The 18,607-nt window shown below is 43.7% G+C and overlaps 1 long non-coding RNA gene across 1 annotated transcript; it reads right to left on the bottom strand.

Moving 5' to 3' along the window:
• Window positions 1-286: 286 nt before the first annotated feature.
• LOC139277026 (uncharacterized) lies at window positions 287-17,034 on the bottom strand. The gene is made up of 3 exons (XR_011596017.1): window positions 16,934-17,034; window positions 14,432-14,525; window positions 287-3,566 (listed from the first exon to the last, which is right to left on the bottom strand). It is a non-coding gene; the product is annotated as an uncharacterized lncRNA (long non-coding RNA).
• Between the last annotated feature and the right edge of the window lie 1,573 nt (window positions 17,035-18,607).

Below are 18,607 nucleotides of genomic sequence, written 5' to 3'. Positions count from 1 at the left end.
GTCATTATCCTACAATCTGTGATTTCTGTAAGTTTGTGATTTGTTGAGATACCTCCCTCCGAGTTCTGCTGACCGAGTGAATTCACCTCCTTTTCAAACCGAATCTGAGCAGAACTCAATCCCAGATTCCAGAAATCAGTGGGAAGAATTTTAACCCTCACCAACACCCATTGGTTTCAAATGGTTATGACTAATAATAATGTTTCATATTGTGCATGTGAAGTAGAAAAGGATAAATACATTATACTAACTTTATTCAGTTTCCAGAAAAGATACCAGCAACAAGTGCACAAATAAAAGGTTTATTTTTATACATGAAATCCAATACATGAATAAGTCAGAAACAAATAATGGGTTTAATTCTAATAAAATAATGAAAGATCATATTCAAGAGCTCACGTTTGATTAAATTGCCAAGATTGAGTGCAATGCTGATTTTACAACCCGCCCAATATTTTTCTCCGTTGAAGTTAATGGAGTGTCACATTGGGCGGGGTGTAAAACTGCCATTCCACCCGATCCTGTGTGCTTCCAGCCCGGCAAATTAGGTTAACATTAACTGCAAAGCTTAAAAATTACTGTTAGCGATCTTAGTGTGTCACACTTTATACAACACTCCTCCGAGATTTTAACGGAGATGTTAACTAGCTTAAAATAAATGGATTAGTGCTTCTATTAGAATAGGAGACAGGAAAGTCAGCCAAGTCTTGAGCAATCATGTGCTAAAAGCTACACCATGAATTTCTAGGCTATAATGGATGGAATACAGAACAATACCATAAACTCAATGGGAATGATGCCAAGAAGTAACAATAGGCAGAATATTCCAGTACAACCAATGCAAAACAGTCCGGGGCCAAAATTGCCCCTTTTTATTGCCCTGTTAGCACCTCCGGGAGGCAGTAACGGAGCACAATGAAACTTTTACCCGGGCGAGGGGGATGATGACGCCTCCCTGGAAATTGCCCTGGAGACTTGGGAGGTGATGTACTGGCAACACAATTTCTGTCCCGGGTCGGCGCGTACGGCACCGACGTCATCGCCATACACGCCGACCCCTTTTCGCCTCGCAGGGGAAATTGCCCGTGGGCCACGAGGATGGTGCCAGCAGATCTCGCCGGCAGCTTTGCTGAGGCGCCCTTTAAAGGGAAGGCATTTGCGTTGTGGGCTGGCATGTTTTTTGCCGGCTGACTCTTCCGTTGGCCTGACAATGGTGGCCCTCGCATCGACCGCGCTGCCATTGTGCAGCCCGACATGTCATCATGGGTGCAGGGGTGCTGGCCCGGTCGATTGTCTTCCTGGTGGCCCAGTGGCGGCCACCAAAGGGCCTGCAGTGTTTGCAGCGGCGCTCCTCTTTAAAGGAAGGGGAGGTGCGTTGTAGTGGGTTAGCGCTATGCAGTGCCTCGGTGGTGGTGGGGGGCGGGTGGGGAGGGACGTCCAGGCCGGGCGATAAAAGTACCGGCCGGGAAGTTTACCTCCCTCGATCGGGAAGCGGGGCAATTTCGGCCCCTCCGACTTTTGTTAATTCAAAGTCATATTTTGCACAAAAAAAACATGAATGGACAGATAATATGAATGAGGTGACTGTGAATTAAAGTGAGTGGACTGTACAGTTCTGATCACTGCCACAGCAGTTATCTGGCACTAACAGACTATGATTTAGTGCTCTCGACGCAGGGCTTCCCAGGATGGGGCATTAACAGCTATGTGCTCCCATTCCAATGCACACTGGGATTTTTCTGTATGATTCAGGTATTATGGATAAATCCAAGGAACCGTTAATGAATTAAAAAAAAGGAAGTGGGGGGGGGGTCACAATATTGATTAAAGAAACAATTACAACAGTGAGGAGGGATGATATGTTCGAACAATCATCAAATGAGGCCATATGGGTTGAATTGAATAACAAAAAAGGGGCGATCACACTGCTGGGACTGTACTTATAGACCCCCAAACAGTCAGAGGGAGATAGGAGAGCAAATATGTAGGCAAATTTCTGAGAAGTGGCAAAAACAATCGGCCAGTAATAGTAGGGGATTTCAACTACCTTAATATTAACTGGAATAAAATTAGTGTGAATGGTACAGAGGGTGCAGAGTTCCTAAAATGCATTCATGAGAACTTTTTTAGCCAGTATGTAACAAGGCCAACAAGGGAGGGGGCGGTTCTGGACTTAGTTTTAGGGAATGAAACTGGGAAGATGGAAGGGGTATCAGTGGGAGAGCATTTTGATGCTAGTGATCATAATTCAGTTAGATTTAGGGTAGTTATGGAAAAAGACAAAGATAGACCCGGAATAAAAGTTCTCAATTAAGGAAAAGCCAATTTTGCTAAGCCGAGATGGAATTTAGCCATAGTGGACTGGAAACTTGAAGGTAAATCTGTGTCAGAGCAATGGGAGGCATTCAAGAAGAAGATCCTGAAGGTTTAGAGCAAATACGTTCCCTTAAAGAAAAAGGGTGGGACTAACAAATTTAGAACCCCCTGGATGTCAAGGGACATACAGGGTAGGATAAAGATAAAAAGGGAGACTTATGACAGATACTGAGGGCTCAATCCTGCAGAAACTCTAGAGGAGTATAGAAAGTGCAGGGATCCAATTAAAAAGGAAATTAGGAAAGCAAAGAGAGAGCATGAAAAAAATTTGGCAAGCAAAATCAAGGAAAACCCAAAGGTGTTTTATAAATACATTAAGAGCAAGTGGATAACTAAAGAAAGAATAGGACCTATTAGAGACCATAAAGGTAATGCGTGGAGGCGGAAGACGTGGGTATGGTTCTTAATGAATACTTTGCATCTGTTTTCACAAAAGAGAGGGGCGATGTAGATATTGGATCTATGTCTGTAAGGACCTATTTGCCTTAGCAGAGGGGTCAACAACCAGGGGACATAGATTTAAAGTAATTGGTAGAAGGTTTAGAGGAAATTTGAAGGGAAATTTCTTCACCCAGAGGGTAGTGGGGGTCTGGAACTCATTGCCTGAAAGGGTGGTATTGGCAGAAACCCTCACCACATTTTAAAAGTGCCGTAACCTACAGGGCTATGGACCAAGAGCTGGAAAGTGGGATTAGGCTGGATAGCTCTTGGTCGGTCGGTGCGGAAATGATGGGCCGAAATGGCCTCCTTCCGTGCTGTAAGTTTCTATGATTCTATGAGCTGGTCTCTGAAGTTTAATGGTCGTACAGTTACTACCGCTGATAGGTTTCAGAGCAGCTAGAAACCCTCAAAATTTATTGGCCTCAGTTCTGAGAAATAGCTAGTCACATCCCCCGGAATCGCATCCCCCGGAATCGCATCCCCCGGAATCGCATCCCCCGGAATAATCACCATCCCCTGAAAAGAAACCTCCTCCTGAGTCAGACGTGTCTCCGCTAAAGTAAGAGTCATGGTGGTGGTTAGTCGAGTAGAACAAGTGTGAGTTATGCACATTGCTGGCATTATGAGAGCCGAGTTTGCTCTTTTGCTTTTTCTTCTTCCCATCGTAGAGTCCAGTCGTCATCCAAGTTTGATCTGGCTTTGCTCTTTTTCCTTTTTTGCTGGTGATGGTTCCCATCTTTTTAATTTTGCTGAAAGAGAAGGTTAAAAAATAAATTAGGAAAATCAACCTCATTATTCACTGAGCTGTCAATTATTTTTTTCTTTGATTTGCAAAGTGGCTGAAATGGAGAGATGAAGAAGGGAGATCGAGACGACAAAGAGAGAGAGAGACCAGCGTGGTTGAGGAGGAAAGCTGAAGACCAACTTGGTGGCAGAGTCAAATGAACAGTTTTAGTTTTCCTAAAGTGTTCCTTGCTCCTTGCCTATCCAAGGGGGTGCCCTGGAGATGAGGTCCCAGATCCCTGGTAGTAGTTGTTAGGAGGTGAGGGATAATAGTCAGACAGGACATGACCACTGATTTTCCTTCTCACCTGGGAAGGGGTTAGAGAATCATGGCCTTAGCCCAGAACCATGATGTAATGGACGAGGCTGGGAAAACACAGAGTTGAAATTCCTTTGTGCATTATTTTTAACCACTAGCCAAAGTGCATTGTATCAAATTGTTGTGCATGTTATTTTAACACGTAATTCATCTCACAAGATTAAAGATTTGGGAAAACAGCAGAGAGGAATTTGACGGGAACACACAGGCCAGTATACTAAATACCAGCACCCATGGGAATTTTCATAGGAACATACAAAACTGACAGGCAGGACAAGACCATCTAGTCCACCAAGCCTTCCCCACACAGTCATCAGGAAGCATCAGGAATAAAGAGCCCCTTCCCACAGCAGCCATGACATCTCCTGGATGAGGCAGAAAAAAGATTAAAAACCCTGGCCAATTAGGGGAAAAAATGGGAAAATCATCTCAGATGCCTCTAGGTGATCAAAAATGAGTGCAGAAGACCACATTAACCATGATTATATTACCTGGTATTTCACCTGCCTTTTATAAGATGTGATCACCACCCAAGCCAGGTACTGGTTCAGTTCTCGTCTGAGTGTTTGCAGAGACTCACCTTACGAGATGGAGACATATTCCAAAGATCCACTGCCCTTTGGGAAAAGAACCCCTAACATTGAACCTAGTAATGACCTCATGTCATCTCCAATTTATTAAATTGAAATAATCTATTGATAATCGATCAATTTAGTACTTTATCTATTTGGTCTATCTCTATCAAATCACCCAAGTCTACACATCTCTACAGTTAATAGACTCAACTTCTAAAGCCTCTCTGAGTAACTACGTTTTTGTAAGCTGCGAATCATAGTGGCCTTACTCTGAAGTTTTTCCGTAGCCTCTACATCACTGATCATGTGAGCAGACGAACTAGTACGCTACAAACAGCATACACAAGAACTTCAACCCCTGCGTGAGTAATCACTGGAAATGAAAATTGCCGTGGCAACCCATTAACCAGAACAAACCACTTATAGTAGCCGAAAGAAAATCTAATTTTCTTTTCCTTTCTCCTAAAAGCACTGACTTATGCTCAAATGTGAAGGCCCCTCAGCGGAGAGCCGTGCTTGATGGGAGCACAGGTTGCATATAGGGTTACAACACTGCTGCAGCAGTATTTTGAACCACCTTCCTCTTGAATGCGGCTACCCCATGGAATGTGGGGTTGCTGAATTTACCCAAAGTGCCAGCAGTACTCCAGTACCTAGCCAAGGGCCATGGCCATTTAAAACTGAAATGAGGAGGAATTTCTTCTCTCAGAGTGTTGTAAATCTATGGAATTCTATGCCCCAGAGAGAGCTGTGGAGGCTGGGTCATTGAATATATTTAAGGTGGAGAGAGACAGATTTTTGAGCGATAAGGGAATAAAGGGTTATGGGGAGTGGGCAGTGAAGTGGAACTGAGTCCATCATCAGATCAGTCATGATATTAAATAGCGGAGCAGGCTCAAGGGACCAAATGGCCTACTCCTGCTCCTATTTCTTATGTTCTTATGTTCACGTGTGAGCCTAGGCAGTGAGGATACTTGAACATCTGGTGCAACATGACCCAGCTCAATCCTGTACTTACCTTATGTGTACTGGATACAGGGGTTACTGGATAGTGACCACGTTTGGGAACCCCAAAGCTATCTCCCCTTTCTTTTCTTGGGTCACTGAGGTCACTTATTGCACAGCTAGAGCTGCTTTGCCTGAAGTTAAGTGACTCAGCATGAATTGAAAATTGAACCTGTGAATCATCCTGGTCAGTGTGGTTCAGCTCCATCTGGACAATGTCTTTTCCAACCAAGTGAACCGGGAAATCTGACAATTGTGAGCCATTTTAGTAGCTTTCTAAATTAAATATCCTGATATTTTAGTTTCAGGTTTCACAATAGTATGGTTTAGCATCATGAGTTTGCCTCATTTGTTTGTTTAAGTCTCTCATTATTCCCTGCTTAAGCTGTGTTTTGCCTTATAGCATTCCCTCATCGGCGTTAACCTACAAAACTCAAAAATACTGTTGAAAATCTTCAGAATGCTGAGACAGCCCCCCAAAATAGGAGGGTTGGGGGGGACTGAGGTAGCAGGTTCTTTGTGGATGGATGAACTAAGATGGGCCGAATGTCTATCCTCACCTTTACTTATCTTGCGATCTTGTGTACAGCAGGATACCCAAACTTTTGGATCAGTAAGGACAGATCAAAAAGGATTACAGAGGCCTTGATTATGGACTTATTTAACTCTAAATACACTTGAAAATGAGGTCCTTTATAGTCCACCATATAAGGGACCTCTAGTCATTCAAATCAACTCAGGCATATCTCAAGGCACGGCACTGATTAGGAGTAATCTAACAGCAAAATTATCAAAGCAGTTTTAGAAGTTTAACTGGACCAGCCGTATTAACACCACAGCACTAAGTGCAAGGTAGGGCCTGGGTACTCTTGATCAGTGGTTCACCTCCTGACCTCTCAAAGCTTCTCCACCACTTACAAGGGTCAAGTTAGGGGTGTAATTGAATGCTCAACACTCACCTGGATAGGTACAGCCACAACAACACTCAAGAAGTTAAATACCATCTTGGATAGAACAGTTTGCTTGACTGGCACCCTGTAACCAGGCTCAATAGCCACCCCCTTGCACCACTGGTGGACTGTAGCTACAGTACGTATGATCTACTGGAAACAGGTGCTTTTCAAGTAATTCACCAACATTTTTCTGTTATACCAAAGTTAGATGAAATTGAAAGTTTACTCCAATTGTTGGAGCAGTTCCAAGGTTCAACAAATTAGATAAAAGCTCATTCTTTTGATTTTATCTACTGATACATATCTGGAAGGATAGTTTTAGAAGAGATCATATCAGGTATATATAAACAGTACTAAGGCACAAGTGAGAGAGGATTTAAGAAAGGGTAGGCACCAATGTTCCCCCAAAAGGTGGGTGGCCGCGCAGATGCCCATCAATCGGGAGGTCCCGCACAGTGGCCGTGCGATAAATTTAAGTGAACCACGCATGAAAAAACAATTAGAGGGAAGATTGGTAGACCCAGAATCACTTTGGGTTGAATTAACTGATGGAAACATAAGAACATAAGAAATAGGAACAGGATTAGGCCATACGGCCCCTCGAGCCTGCTCCGCCATGGCTGATCTGATCATGGACTCAGCTCCACTTCCCCGCCCACTCCCCATAACCCCTTATCGTTTAAGAAACTGTCTATTTCTGTCTTAAATTTATTCAATGTCCCAGCTTCCACAGCTCTCTGAGGCAACGAATTCCACAGATTTACAACCCTCTGAGAGAAGAAATTTCTCCTCATCTCTGTTTTAAATGGGCGGCCCCTTATTCTAAGATCACGCCCTCTAGTTCTAATCACCCCAATCAGTGGAAACATCCTCTTTGCATCCACCTTGTCAAGCCCCCTCATAATCTTATATATTTCGATAAGATCACCTCTCATTCTTCTGAATTCCAATGAGTAGAGGCCCAACCTACTCAACCTTTCCTCATAAGTCAACCCCTTCATCCCTGGAATCAATCTCTGCAGTAACCTTCTCTGAACTGCCTCCAAAGCAAGTATATTTTTTCGTAAATATCGAAACCAAAACTGCACGCAGTATTCCAGGTGTGGCCTTACCAATACCCTGTATAGCTGTAGCAAAACTTCCCTGCTTTTATATTTCATCCCCTTTGCAATAAAGGCCAAGATACCCTTGGCCTTCCTGGTCACTGCTGTATCTGCATACTAACTTTTTGTGTTTCATGCACAAGTACCCCCCAGGTCCCGCTGTACTGCGGCACTTTGCAATCTTTCTCCATTTAAATAATAACTTGCTCTTTGATTTTTCCTCACACTTTGACATTATACTCCATCTGCCAAATTTTTGCCACTCACTTAGCCTGTCTATGTCCTTTTGCAGATTTTTTGTGTCCTCCTCACACATTGCTTTTCCTCCCATCTTTGTATCATCAGCAAACTTGGCTATGTTACACTCAGTCCCTTCTTCCAAATCGTTAATATAGATTGTAAATAGTTGAGGTCCCAGCATTGATCCCTGTGGCACCCCACTAGTTACTGGTTGCCAACCAGAGAATGAGCCATTTATCCCGACTCTCTATTTTCTGTTAGTTAGCCAATCCTCTATCCATGCTAATGTATTACCCCCAACCCCGTGAACTTTTATCTTGTGCAGTAACCTTTTATGTGGCACCTTGTCAAATGCCTTCTGGAAGTCCAAATACTCCACATCCACGGGTTCCCCTTTATCCATCCTGTTTGTTACATCCTCAAAGAACTCCAACAAATTAGTCAAACATGACTTCCCCTTCATAAATCCATGCTGACTCTGCCTGACTGAATTTTGCTTTTCCAAATGTCCTGCTACTGCTTTCTTAATAATGTACTCCAACATTTTTCCAACCACAGATGTTAGGCTAACCGATCTATAGTTTCCTGCTTTTTGTCTGCCTCCTTTTTTTTTTTAAATAGGGGTGTTACATTTGCAGTTTTCCAATCTGCTGGGACCTCCCCAGAATCCAGGGAATTTTGGTAAATTACAACTAATGCATCCACAATCCTTGCCGCTACTTCTTTTAAGACCCTAACAAAGGTAAACTATTTCTGGGGGTACGCTATAGACCCCAGGGTGAAAGCCCTGAAATACCAGTAAGGGACCGAAAGTACGAGCTGGAGATGTCAACTTACCAGAACTTGACTGAGACAATAATGTCTCTACTGGTAAGACAGGGGAGGGAATTCTGGAGTTAATGGAAGACTGTTTTATGTCTCAGTGTGTAAGAGAGCCAACGAGAAAACATTGTAATAGTAACAATCAAATCATCAACACAAAGGTGGGTGAGGCATTAAGTACTAGTGATTATTGTGTGATCGTACGTGACATTACAAGAATTGGAGGTTACTAAAACCCAAACAAAATTGCCAAACTTTAAGAGGGACAACTTTATGTACTTGAGAAGTCTTGTCAGAGTGGGCCTGGAAGTTTTGAATATGAGAGAACAGATGAACTATGGAGTTCCTTCAAGGAGGTGATTCTGAATGCAATGGGCTAATCTGTATCCACACAAAGCAAAGGTACCAAGGTAGAACAGGTCTACCAAGCAACTCATAAAATAACAAAAAAAAAACATTTAAGGCCTTGAATGAAATAGGCACAGAATTAAGATGGATTCAATACCAAAGGCATGCCTGGAGTGTAAAAAGGGCATCAAAATGGCAAAGAATAAATTTGAATTGAATATGGCAGGAGAAGTGAAGGATCATAATAATGCTTTTTAGTTATATTAAGATAAAAAGATGGATAAAGTGGGGTCTTGGAAAGTGAGATTGGGTGAGGGTATGACAACTGATGCTACGTTAAGGTATTCAGTCACCCTATCCTTAATTATAGACTCTTAATTTCCCGACAACAGATGTTAGGCTAACTGGTCTATATTCCTTGGTCCAACGTCAGAGGCGCTCGGGAGTTCGGCGAGGAGGCGGAGCGGGGAGATCAAGGATGCCTACAAGAGGCCCAACGTCGGAGAGGCTCGGGAGTTCGGCGAGGAGGTGAGCCGATGCAGCTGCAGCAGGGAGAGAAGGCAAAAAAGTAGAAAGAAATCGAAAGGTAAGGTCACAGCCAAGGGGGTAAGTGATTGGTAAGTAGTTTTTCTTTATCAGTAAGTAGCCTTTTAGCATTGTTGTTGCCAAATTAAGTTTATCTAAGGGTTAAGTCATGGCAGGAGAGCTCGGACACGTGTTATGCTCTTCCTGTATTATGTGGGAAGTCAGGAACGCTTCCGGTGTCCCTGATGACTACGTGTGCGGGAAGTGCATCCGCCTGCAGCTCCTGACTGACTGCATTGCAGCACTGGAGCTGCGGGTGGATTTACTCTGGAGCATCCATGATGCTGAGAATGATGTGAATAGCACGTTTAGTAAGTTGGTCTTACCGCAGGTAAAGTGTACAAAGCCAGATAGGGAATGGGTGAACAACAGGAAGAGCAGTGCAAGGAAGGTAGTGCAGGGGTCCCCTGCGGTCATCCCCCTGCAAAACAGATACACCGCTTTGGGTACTATTGGGAGGGGGGGATGACTCATCAGGGGAGGGCAGCAACAGCCAAGTTCATGGCACCGTAGGTGGCTCTGCTGCACAGGAGGGCAGGAAAAAGAGAGAGAGCTATAGTGATAGGGGATTCAATTGTAAGGGGAATAGATAGATGTTTCTGTGGCCGCAACCGAGACTCCAGGATGGTATGTTGCCTCCCTGGTGCAAGGGTCAAGGATGTCTCGGAGCGAGTGCAGGACATTTTGAAGAGGGAGGGTGAACAGCCAGTTATCGTGGTGCACATAGGTGCCAACGATATAGGTAAAAAACGGGATGAGGTCCTACAAGTCGAATTTAGGGAGCTAGGAGCTAAATTAAAAAGTAGGACCTCAAAAGTAGTAATCTCAGGATTTCTACCAGTGCCACGTGCTAGTCAGAGTAGGAATCGCAGGATAGCTCATATGAATATGGGGCTTGAGGAGTGGTGCAGAAGGGAGGGATTCAAATTCCTGGGACATTGGAACCGGTTCTGGGGGAGGTGGGACCAGTACAAACCGGACGGTCTGCACGTGGGCAGGACCGGAACCAATGTCCTATGGGAAGTGTTTGCTAGTGCTTCTGGGGAGGAGTTAAACTAATATGGCAGAAGGATGGGAACCTATGCAGGGAGACAGAGGGAAGTAGAATAGGGGCAGAACAAAAGATAGAAAAAAGAAAAGTAAAAGTGGAAGGCAGAGAAACCTAAGTCAAAAAGGAAAAAGGGGCACATTACAACAAAATTCTAAAGGGGCAAAGTGTGTTAGAAATAAGTCTGAAGGCTCTGTGCCTCAATGAGAGGAGTATTCGGAATAAGGTGGATGAATTAACTGTGCATATAGCAGTTAACATGTATAATGTAATTGGCATCACGGAGACATGGCTCCAGGGTGACCAAGGCTGGGAATTCAACTTCCAGGGGTATTCAATATTTGGACAGGATAGACAGAAAGGAAAAGGAGGCAGGGTGGCATTGCTGGTTAAAGAGGAAATTAATGCAATAGTAAGGAAGGACATTAGCTTGGATGATGTGGAATCGGTATGGGTGGAGCTACGGAATACCAAGGGGCAGAAAACGCTAGTGGGAGTTGTGTACAGACCATCAAACAGTAGTAGTGAGGTTGGGGACAGCATCAAACAAGAAATTAGGGATGCATGCAATAACGGTACAGCAGTTATCATGGGTGACTTTAATCTACATATTGATTGGGCTAGTCAAACTGGTAGCAATGCGGTGGAGGAGGATTTCCTGGAGTGTATTAGGGATGGTTTTCTAGACCAATATGTTGAGGAACCAACTAGGGAGCTGGCCATCCTAGACTGGGTGATGTGTAATGAGAAAGGACTAATTAGCAATCTTGTTGTGCGAGGCCCCTTAGGGAAGAGTGACCATAACATGGTAGAATTCTTTATTAAGATGGAGAGTGATACAGTTAATTCAAAAACTAGGGTCCTGAACTTAAGGAAAGGTAACTTCGATGGTTTGAGGCATGAATTGGCTAGAATAGACAGGCAAATGATACTTAAAGGGTTGCCGGTGGATAGGCAATGCAAACATTTAAAGATCACATGGATGAATTTCAGCAATTGTACATCCCTGTCTGGAGGAAAAATAAAACGGGGAAGGTGGCTCAACCGTGGCTAACAAGGGAAATTAAGGATCGTGTTAAATCGAAGGAAGAGGCATATAAATTGGCCAGAAAAAGCAGCAAACCTGAGGACTGGGAGAAATTTAGAATTCAGCAGAGGAGGACAGAGGGTTCAATTAAGAGGGGGAAAATAGAGTACGAGAAGAAGCTTACCGGAACATAAAAAATGACTGCAAAAGCTTCTATAGATATGTGAAGAGAAAAAGATTAGTGAAAACAAATGTAGTCCCTTGCAGTCGGATTCAGGTGAATTTGTGATGGGGAACAAAGAAATGGCACACCAATTGAACAAATACTTTGGTTCGATCTTCACGAAGGATGACACAAATTACCTTCCAGAAGTACTAGGGGACCCAGGGTCTAGTGAGAAGGAGGAGCTGAAGGATAGCCTTATTAGGCTGGAAATTGTGCTAGGGAAATTGATGGGATTAAAGGCCGATAAATCCCCAGGGCCTGATAGTCTGCATCCCAGAGTACTTAAGGAAGTGACCCTAGAAATAGTGGATGCATTGGTGATCATTTTCCAACAGTCTATCGACTCTGGATCAGTTCCTATAGTCTAGAGGGTAGCTAATGTAACACCACTTTTTAAAAAGGGAGGGAGAGAGAAAGCAGCTAATTATAGACCAGTTAGCCTGACATCAGTAGTGGGGAAAATGTTGGAATCAATTATTAAGGATGAAATAGCAGCGCATTTGGAAAGCAGTGATAGGATCGGTCCAAGTCAGCATGGATTTATGAAGGGGAAATCATGCTTGACAAATCTTCTGGAATTTTTTTGAGGATGTAACTAGTAGAGTGGACAAGGATGAACCAGTGGATGTGGTGTATTTGGACTTTCAAAAGGCTTTTGACAAGGTCCCACACAAAAGATTGGTGAGCAGAATCAAAGCACATGGTATTGGGGGTAATATACTGACGTGGATAGAGAACTGATTGGCAGACAGGAAGCAGAGAGTCGGGATAAACGGGTCCTTTTCAGAATGGCAGGCAGTGACTAGTGGAGTGCCGCAGGGCTCAGTGCTGGGACCCCAGCTCTTTACAATATACATCAATGATTTGGATGAAGGAATTGAGTGTAATATCTCCAAGTTTGCAGATGACACTAAACTGGGTGGTGGTGTGAGCTGTGAAGGGGACGCTAAGAGGCTGTAGGATGTCTTGGACAGGTTAGGTGAGTGGGCAAATGCATGGCAGATGCAGTATAATGTGGATAAATGTGAGGTTATCCACTTTGGGGGCAAAAACGCGAAGACAGAATATTATCTGAATGGCGGCAGATTAGAAAAAGGGGAGGTGCAACGAGACCTGGGTGTCATGGTTCATCAGTCATTGACAGTTGGCATTTGTTGGCCTTCACAGCTAGGGGATTTGAGTATAGGAGCAGGGAGGTCTTACTGCAGTTGTATAGGGCCTTGGTGAGGCCTCACCTGGAATATTGTGTTCAGTTTTGGTCTCCTAATCTGAGGAAGGACGTTCTTGCTATTGAAAGAGTGCAGCGAAGGTTCACCAGACTTATTCCAGGGATGGCTGGACTGACATATGAGGAGAGACTGGATCAACTGGGCCTTTGTACATTGGAGTTTAGAAGGATGAGAGGGGATCTCATAGAAACATATAAGATTTTGACGGGACGGGACTGGTTAGATGCAGGTAGAATGTTCCCAATGTTGGGGAAGTCCAGAACCAGGAGACAGAGTCTTAGGATAAGGAGTAGGCCATTTAGGACCGAGATGAGGAGAAACTTCTTCACTCAGAGAGTTGTTAACCTGTAGAATTCCCCGCCGCAGAGAGTTGTTGATGCCAGTTCATTGGATATATTCAAGAGGGAGTTAGATATGGCCCTTACGGCTAAGGGGACCAAGGGGTATGGAGAGAAAGCAGGAAAGGGGTACTGAGGGAATGATCAGCCATGATATTATTGAATGGCGGTGCAGGCTCAAAGGGCCGAATGTCCTACTCCTACACCTATTTTCTATGTTTCTATGGTTTCCCTCTCTAGCCATTCTTAAATCGCGGAGTGAATACACAATTTTCCAATCTAAAGCAATGGTTCCTGAATCGAGAGAACTTTGGAAAATTATAGTTAGGGCTTTTTTTTTCTTAATTTATTTGTTCATGGAATGTGGGCATCGCTGGCAAAGCCAGAATTTATTGTTCATTCCTGATTCTCCTTGAGAAGGTGGTGGTGGTGAGCTGCCTTATACAACTGAGTGACTTTTCAGAGGGTAGTTAAGTGTCAACCACATGGTTGTGGGTCTGAAGCCAGACCGGGTAAGGATGGCAGATTTCCTTCCTTAAAGGACATTTTAAAGTGAGCCAGATGGGTTTTTACGACAATGTGGTAGTTTCATGGTCAACATTACTGATTTTTATTACAGATTTAAAAAAATTTAATTATCTGAATTTAAATTCCCTAACTGCCATGGTGGGATTTGAACTCAAGTCTCCAGATCATTCGTTCAGGCCTCTGGATTATTCGTCTAGTAATGTAACCATCATACCTGTACCCATATCTGCAAAGTTCTCACTTACTTCCTTTAAAACCTTGGGATGGAAACCATCTGGTCCTGGGAATTTGTCACACTTGAGTGCCATTATCTTCTTCATTATTGTTATTTTTGCTTACGTTAATTTTGGTGAGTTCCCATCCCTGATTCAGTATTAGTTACCTTGTTACTTCTACTGTAAATGCTGAAGCAAAGTAATTATTCAACATATCTGCCATTTCTTTATTTTCATTTATAATATAATATCATTATCAATCTAACTTACTGGTTTTCTTGAAGGAGCTTGATAATGAGGCAGTGGATGTGCTGTACTTAGATTTCAGTAAACCGCTTGATATAGTTGCTCTGGAAGGCTCGTACTGAAAATAAAGTAAGTGGGAATCAGTGGGAAATATTTTACTACCGACACGAAATTGGTTTATGTTGTGTATGCAATAACGCAATAGACTGAATACTGTAAACTCCGAACAGGTACAAACCTGCTCTACTTTATTAGGGCCCAAAGTGATTACATTACAAAATGGCTGACCTTTTATACCTGGGTCGCACACGTGCGCACAGCTCATTGACCTCAGACAGTGGCGCCACCTGGTGGCTAGTAAACCCAAGCATACATACATGACAGTTTACCAATAGAATCTAGAGGGTGGTGGTACAGGGATTATCATCAGCCTGGGAGAATGTTACAAGTAGGGTCCCACAGCGATCGGTTTGGGAACCTATTTTGTTTAATATCTTTCTAAATGATCTGGAGCGAGGAGTTACACGCACAATGGCTCCATTTACAGATGAGGAAGGTGATAGACTCCAAAGCTGAACCAGAAAAACTACAGGAGGTTTTGAATATACCGGTATTTGGAAATTGGGCAGACAGGTGGCAGATGAAATTCAATGTAGAGAAATGCAAAGTACTTTACATGGGATAAAAAAAATCCAGGAAGGGACTTTTGTCATGTAATGGATTCTGGGATCTTCCAGTACAGCTGAGTTAAACACTGAATTTAGCAAATGAGCCTTTCGGTGAGCTTCAAGATAAACTTTCTGTATTGAATTTCTTTTGTTCATATGGGAATGTGAATGATTGAAGGAGTGATGAATGGGTTCATTCACCTATTCTAAACAGTGGCCTCTTCTCATTTCATCTCGAAGTTGAGCAAAGCTACAGTGACAGATTTAAAAAAAAGGGCTACTTCCTATTGAAGCAGATCAGGATGCCATTCAGACCATCTTATTGCATCCATCCTGAGCAACCCTACACTTCCCCCAGTACTGCATCCAATTGTTTCTTAAATGATTCCAGGGTTTTCACTTCCACCACTCTGCCCCGGAGTCCATTCCAAGGATGGAGCACTCTCTGCATGAAGAAGATCTTCCTGATATCAGTCATAAAGATACTAGTTTTCACCTTGTCCTACTCCCACAGTTTAATTTAAAGTAGTAGACTGGATTAACCTTCTCCATACCATTTACTATTTTCGGTACATCCATAAGATCACCTCTTCGATGTCTCCTTTCCAGGCTGAAAAGCTCGTCTCCCTTCTTTCCTTAGAACTCAGACCCCCAATACGAGGAATCATTGCTGCCTTGTGGCTCTTCTCTGTACTGCCTCCAGTACTTGTTTCTCAATGACTAGAACTGGACTCAGTAACCAAGGTGTGGTCTAATTAGAGCACTACATAGTTTGATCATAACTTCCTCTGACTTGTGATCTACTGCGTTGACTATGTTCTGTTGCAATTGAGTCTACTAGGATTCCTCGGATTCTTTGAACTGCACCCTTGCCTCTTTCAACATTCATGAAGAATGCACAATTTTTTCTTGTGCGCGATACCTTACTAGAAATTTTTGTTGGGTAAGGGTATCAAGGGATATGAAGCTACAGGTCAATGAAGTTGAGGTACAGATCAGCCATGCTCTCATTGATAGGCGGAGCAGGCTTGAAGCAGCTGAATGGCCTGCTTCTGTTCCTATGTTCCTTGCACTTGCCTGACCATATGTCATCAGTTGTTCTGTGGCTCATTCAGGTAATTTGTTCAGCTTATTCTGCAGTTTCTGAGCTGCTTCCCTCGATTCCACTGCCCCTCTTGGTTGGACATCATCCACAAATGTAACCAATTTGCATCGGAGTTTCAGAATCCAAGTCAGTAATGTAAATTAGAGACACTAGGGGTCCCAGCACAGAGTCCTGCGACACCTCATTCACGTCTCCTCCTTCCCGCCATCCACCACCCTTACATTATCCCTCTAACCAGTACCTGCTATGTTCTACCTTGCAGTCAGTTTCTTATTGATACCCAAGCCGTTGCCCCGAATCCCCACAGTTTTGAACGTAATTAGTAATTTTACATACAGAATTTTATCAAATACCTTTTGGAAGGCAAAGTACACAACGTCATAGGGGTAACCATAGTTAACCTGTCGCTGCGTCACGGAGATCAGGCAACAATTTCCCTCTCTAAAGTTGTGATGACTGATGATTGTTGGGTTGCTGTTTTGAGATACTGATATTTGACAAAATGATTAATCTGCAGACATCCATTCTACACAACGCAAGGGGCAATTGCTTCATGTATCACCACGTCTATGTTAAAACGACAAAAGGCTCCAAAGTGCCCTTGTGGCAATGCACTCTCTCAAACTTGAAATTAACCGGAGATTAACGCTGGACTGAGAATGAACGTGGAAATTGACACCCACTGCTAACTTTCCGACCCTCTCCAGCAAGGCTGCTCCAACTCACTGCACAACCGACATATCGGGCACTTACCTACTGTAGAGTTCTCGGTTCCTGGTGGAAGTTGCTTTGCTTATCTTGTAGCTCCCTGCGCCGCGCACACTCCACCTGTTGCCAAGTCGAGAATAAACTTTCCGTTTCCTGTGTTTGAGATCCAGAGGAGGAACCGCTACCCAGAACAAGGGAGGGCAACACACAGCCTTACATGGGAAACAATGCACGGTATGTGTTTAACTGACATCTCAGAGAACCAGTAACCACACCTCGTCCGTCCCATATTTACTGTGATAGAGCCAATGACTGGGAGGAACTTGTCTACACAAAGCAAATTCAGTGAGGAAAAAAAGTTTCCTCCTCTTAAAACGTCAGTGGCAAACAAAATCTCCTTCATTTACAAACTGGAAGTCAGACTACCAAAGCACCCCACTTATATCAGCAACTTAACACCAGCAGAATTATTAACGACATTTCCAAATTATTTTTAAAGGTGGCTGACGGTATCTTTTTTAATTGGTGTCAGTATTTCGGTCAGTCTCCCCTCCTTTCCTGAACATGCACTGGAACCTTGGCTGATTTTATTTCACCCTGCAACATCTACAAAACTTGTACAGGGTATTTATATAATGCCTTTAACATAGTAAAACATCCCAAGGCGCTTTGTTATAAACAAAAATTGACACCGAGCCACATAAGGACATATTAGGGCAGGTGACCAAAAGATTAGTCAAAAAGATAGGTTTTAAGGAGCGTCTTAAAGGAGGATAGAGAGGCGGAGAGATACAGGGCAGGAATTCCAGGGTGTAGCAATTGAAGGCATGGCCACCAATGGTGGAGCGATTAAAACCGGGGATGCTCAAGAGGCCAGAATTGGAGGAGCACAGAGATTCCGACGGTTTGTAGGGCTGGAGGAGATTACAGAGATAGGGAGGAGTGAGGCCATGGAGGGACTTGAAAATAAAGAGTAGACTTTTAAAATTGAGACATTGCTTAACCGAGAGCCTGAGAATGTCTAGAATCACTCTATAAACCTGCTTTAGCTGAGATCTGCATCGTTTCTGTTAGATCACTTAACTCTGAAATGAATTATCTTACTCTGCCTCTCCCCTCAACAGCGACTGATGGAGAATGTTCACTCTGCTCACGCACTGCCAAATGGATAATCCAGCCCTGGGTGAGGACAGGATGTGACTCAGCTTCGATGGCTCCCGTAGAAACATAGAAATTTACAGCGCAGAAGGAGGCCATTTCGGCCCATCATGTCCGCGCCGACCAACAAAGAGCCGTACGGCCCTCGGTCAGCAGCCCTGAAGGTTACATATAAACCTATGAACAATAAGCAATAGTGGAAAGGTAAAGAGCACCCAGCCCAATCAGACCGCCCCACAAAACTGCGACATCCCTTACACTAAAGCATTCTACATTCCACCCCAACCGGAGCCATGCGATCTCCTGGGAGAGGCAAAAAACAGATAAAAACCCAGGCCAATTTAGGGAAAAAAATCTGGGAAAATTCCTCTCCGACCCATCCAGGTGATCGAAACTAGTCCAGGAGATCACCCTGGCCATATTCGATTCCATGCAGTACTTACCATTATATCTGCGCCGGCCAACAAGAGGTTATCCAGTCTAATCCCAATTGCCAAACCTGCAGGTTGCTGCACTTTAATTGCCCATCCAACCATCTCTTAAAAGTGGTGAGGGTTTCTG

Source organism: Pristiophorus japonicus, chromosome 12 (genome assembly GCF_044704955.1).
Source record: "Pristiophorus japonicus isolate sPriJap1 chromosome 12, sPriJap1.hap1, whole genome shotgun sequence".
Taxonomy (NCBI): Eukaryota; Metazoa; Chordata; class Chondrichthyes; family Pristiophoridae; genus Pristiophorus; species Pristiophorus japonicus.
Note: the sequence above shows the minus strand (reverse complement) of the source record. Positions and strands in the feature narration are given on the sequence as shown.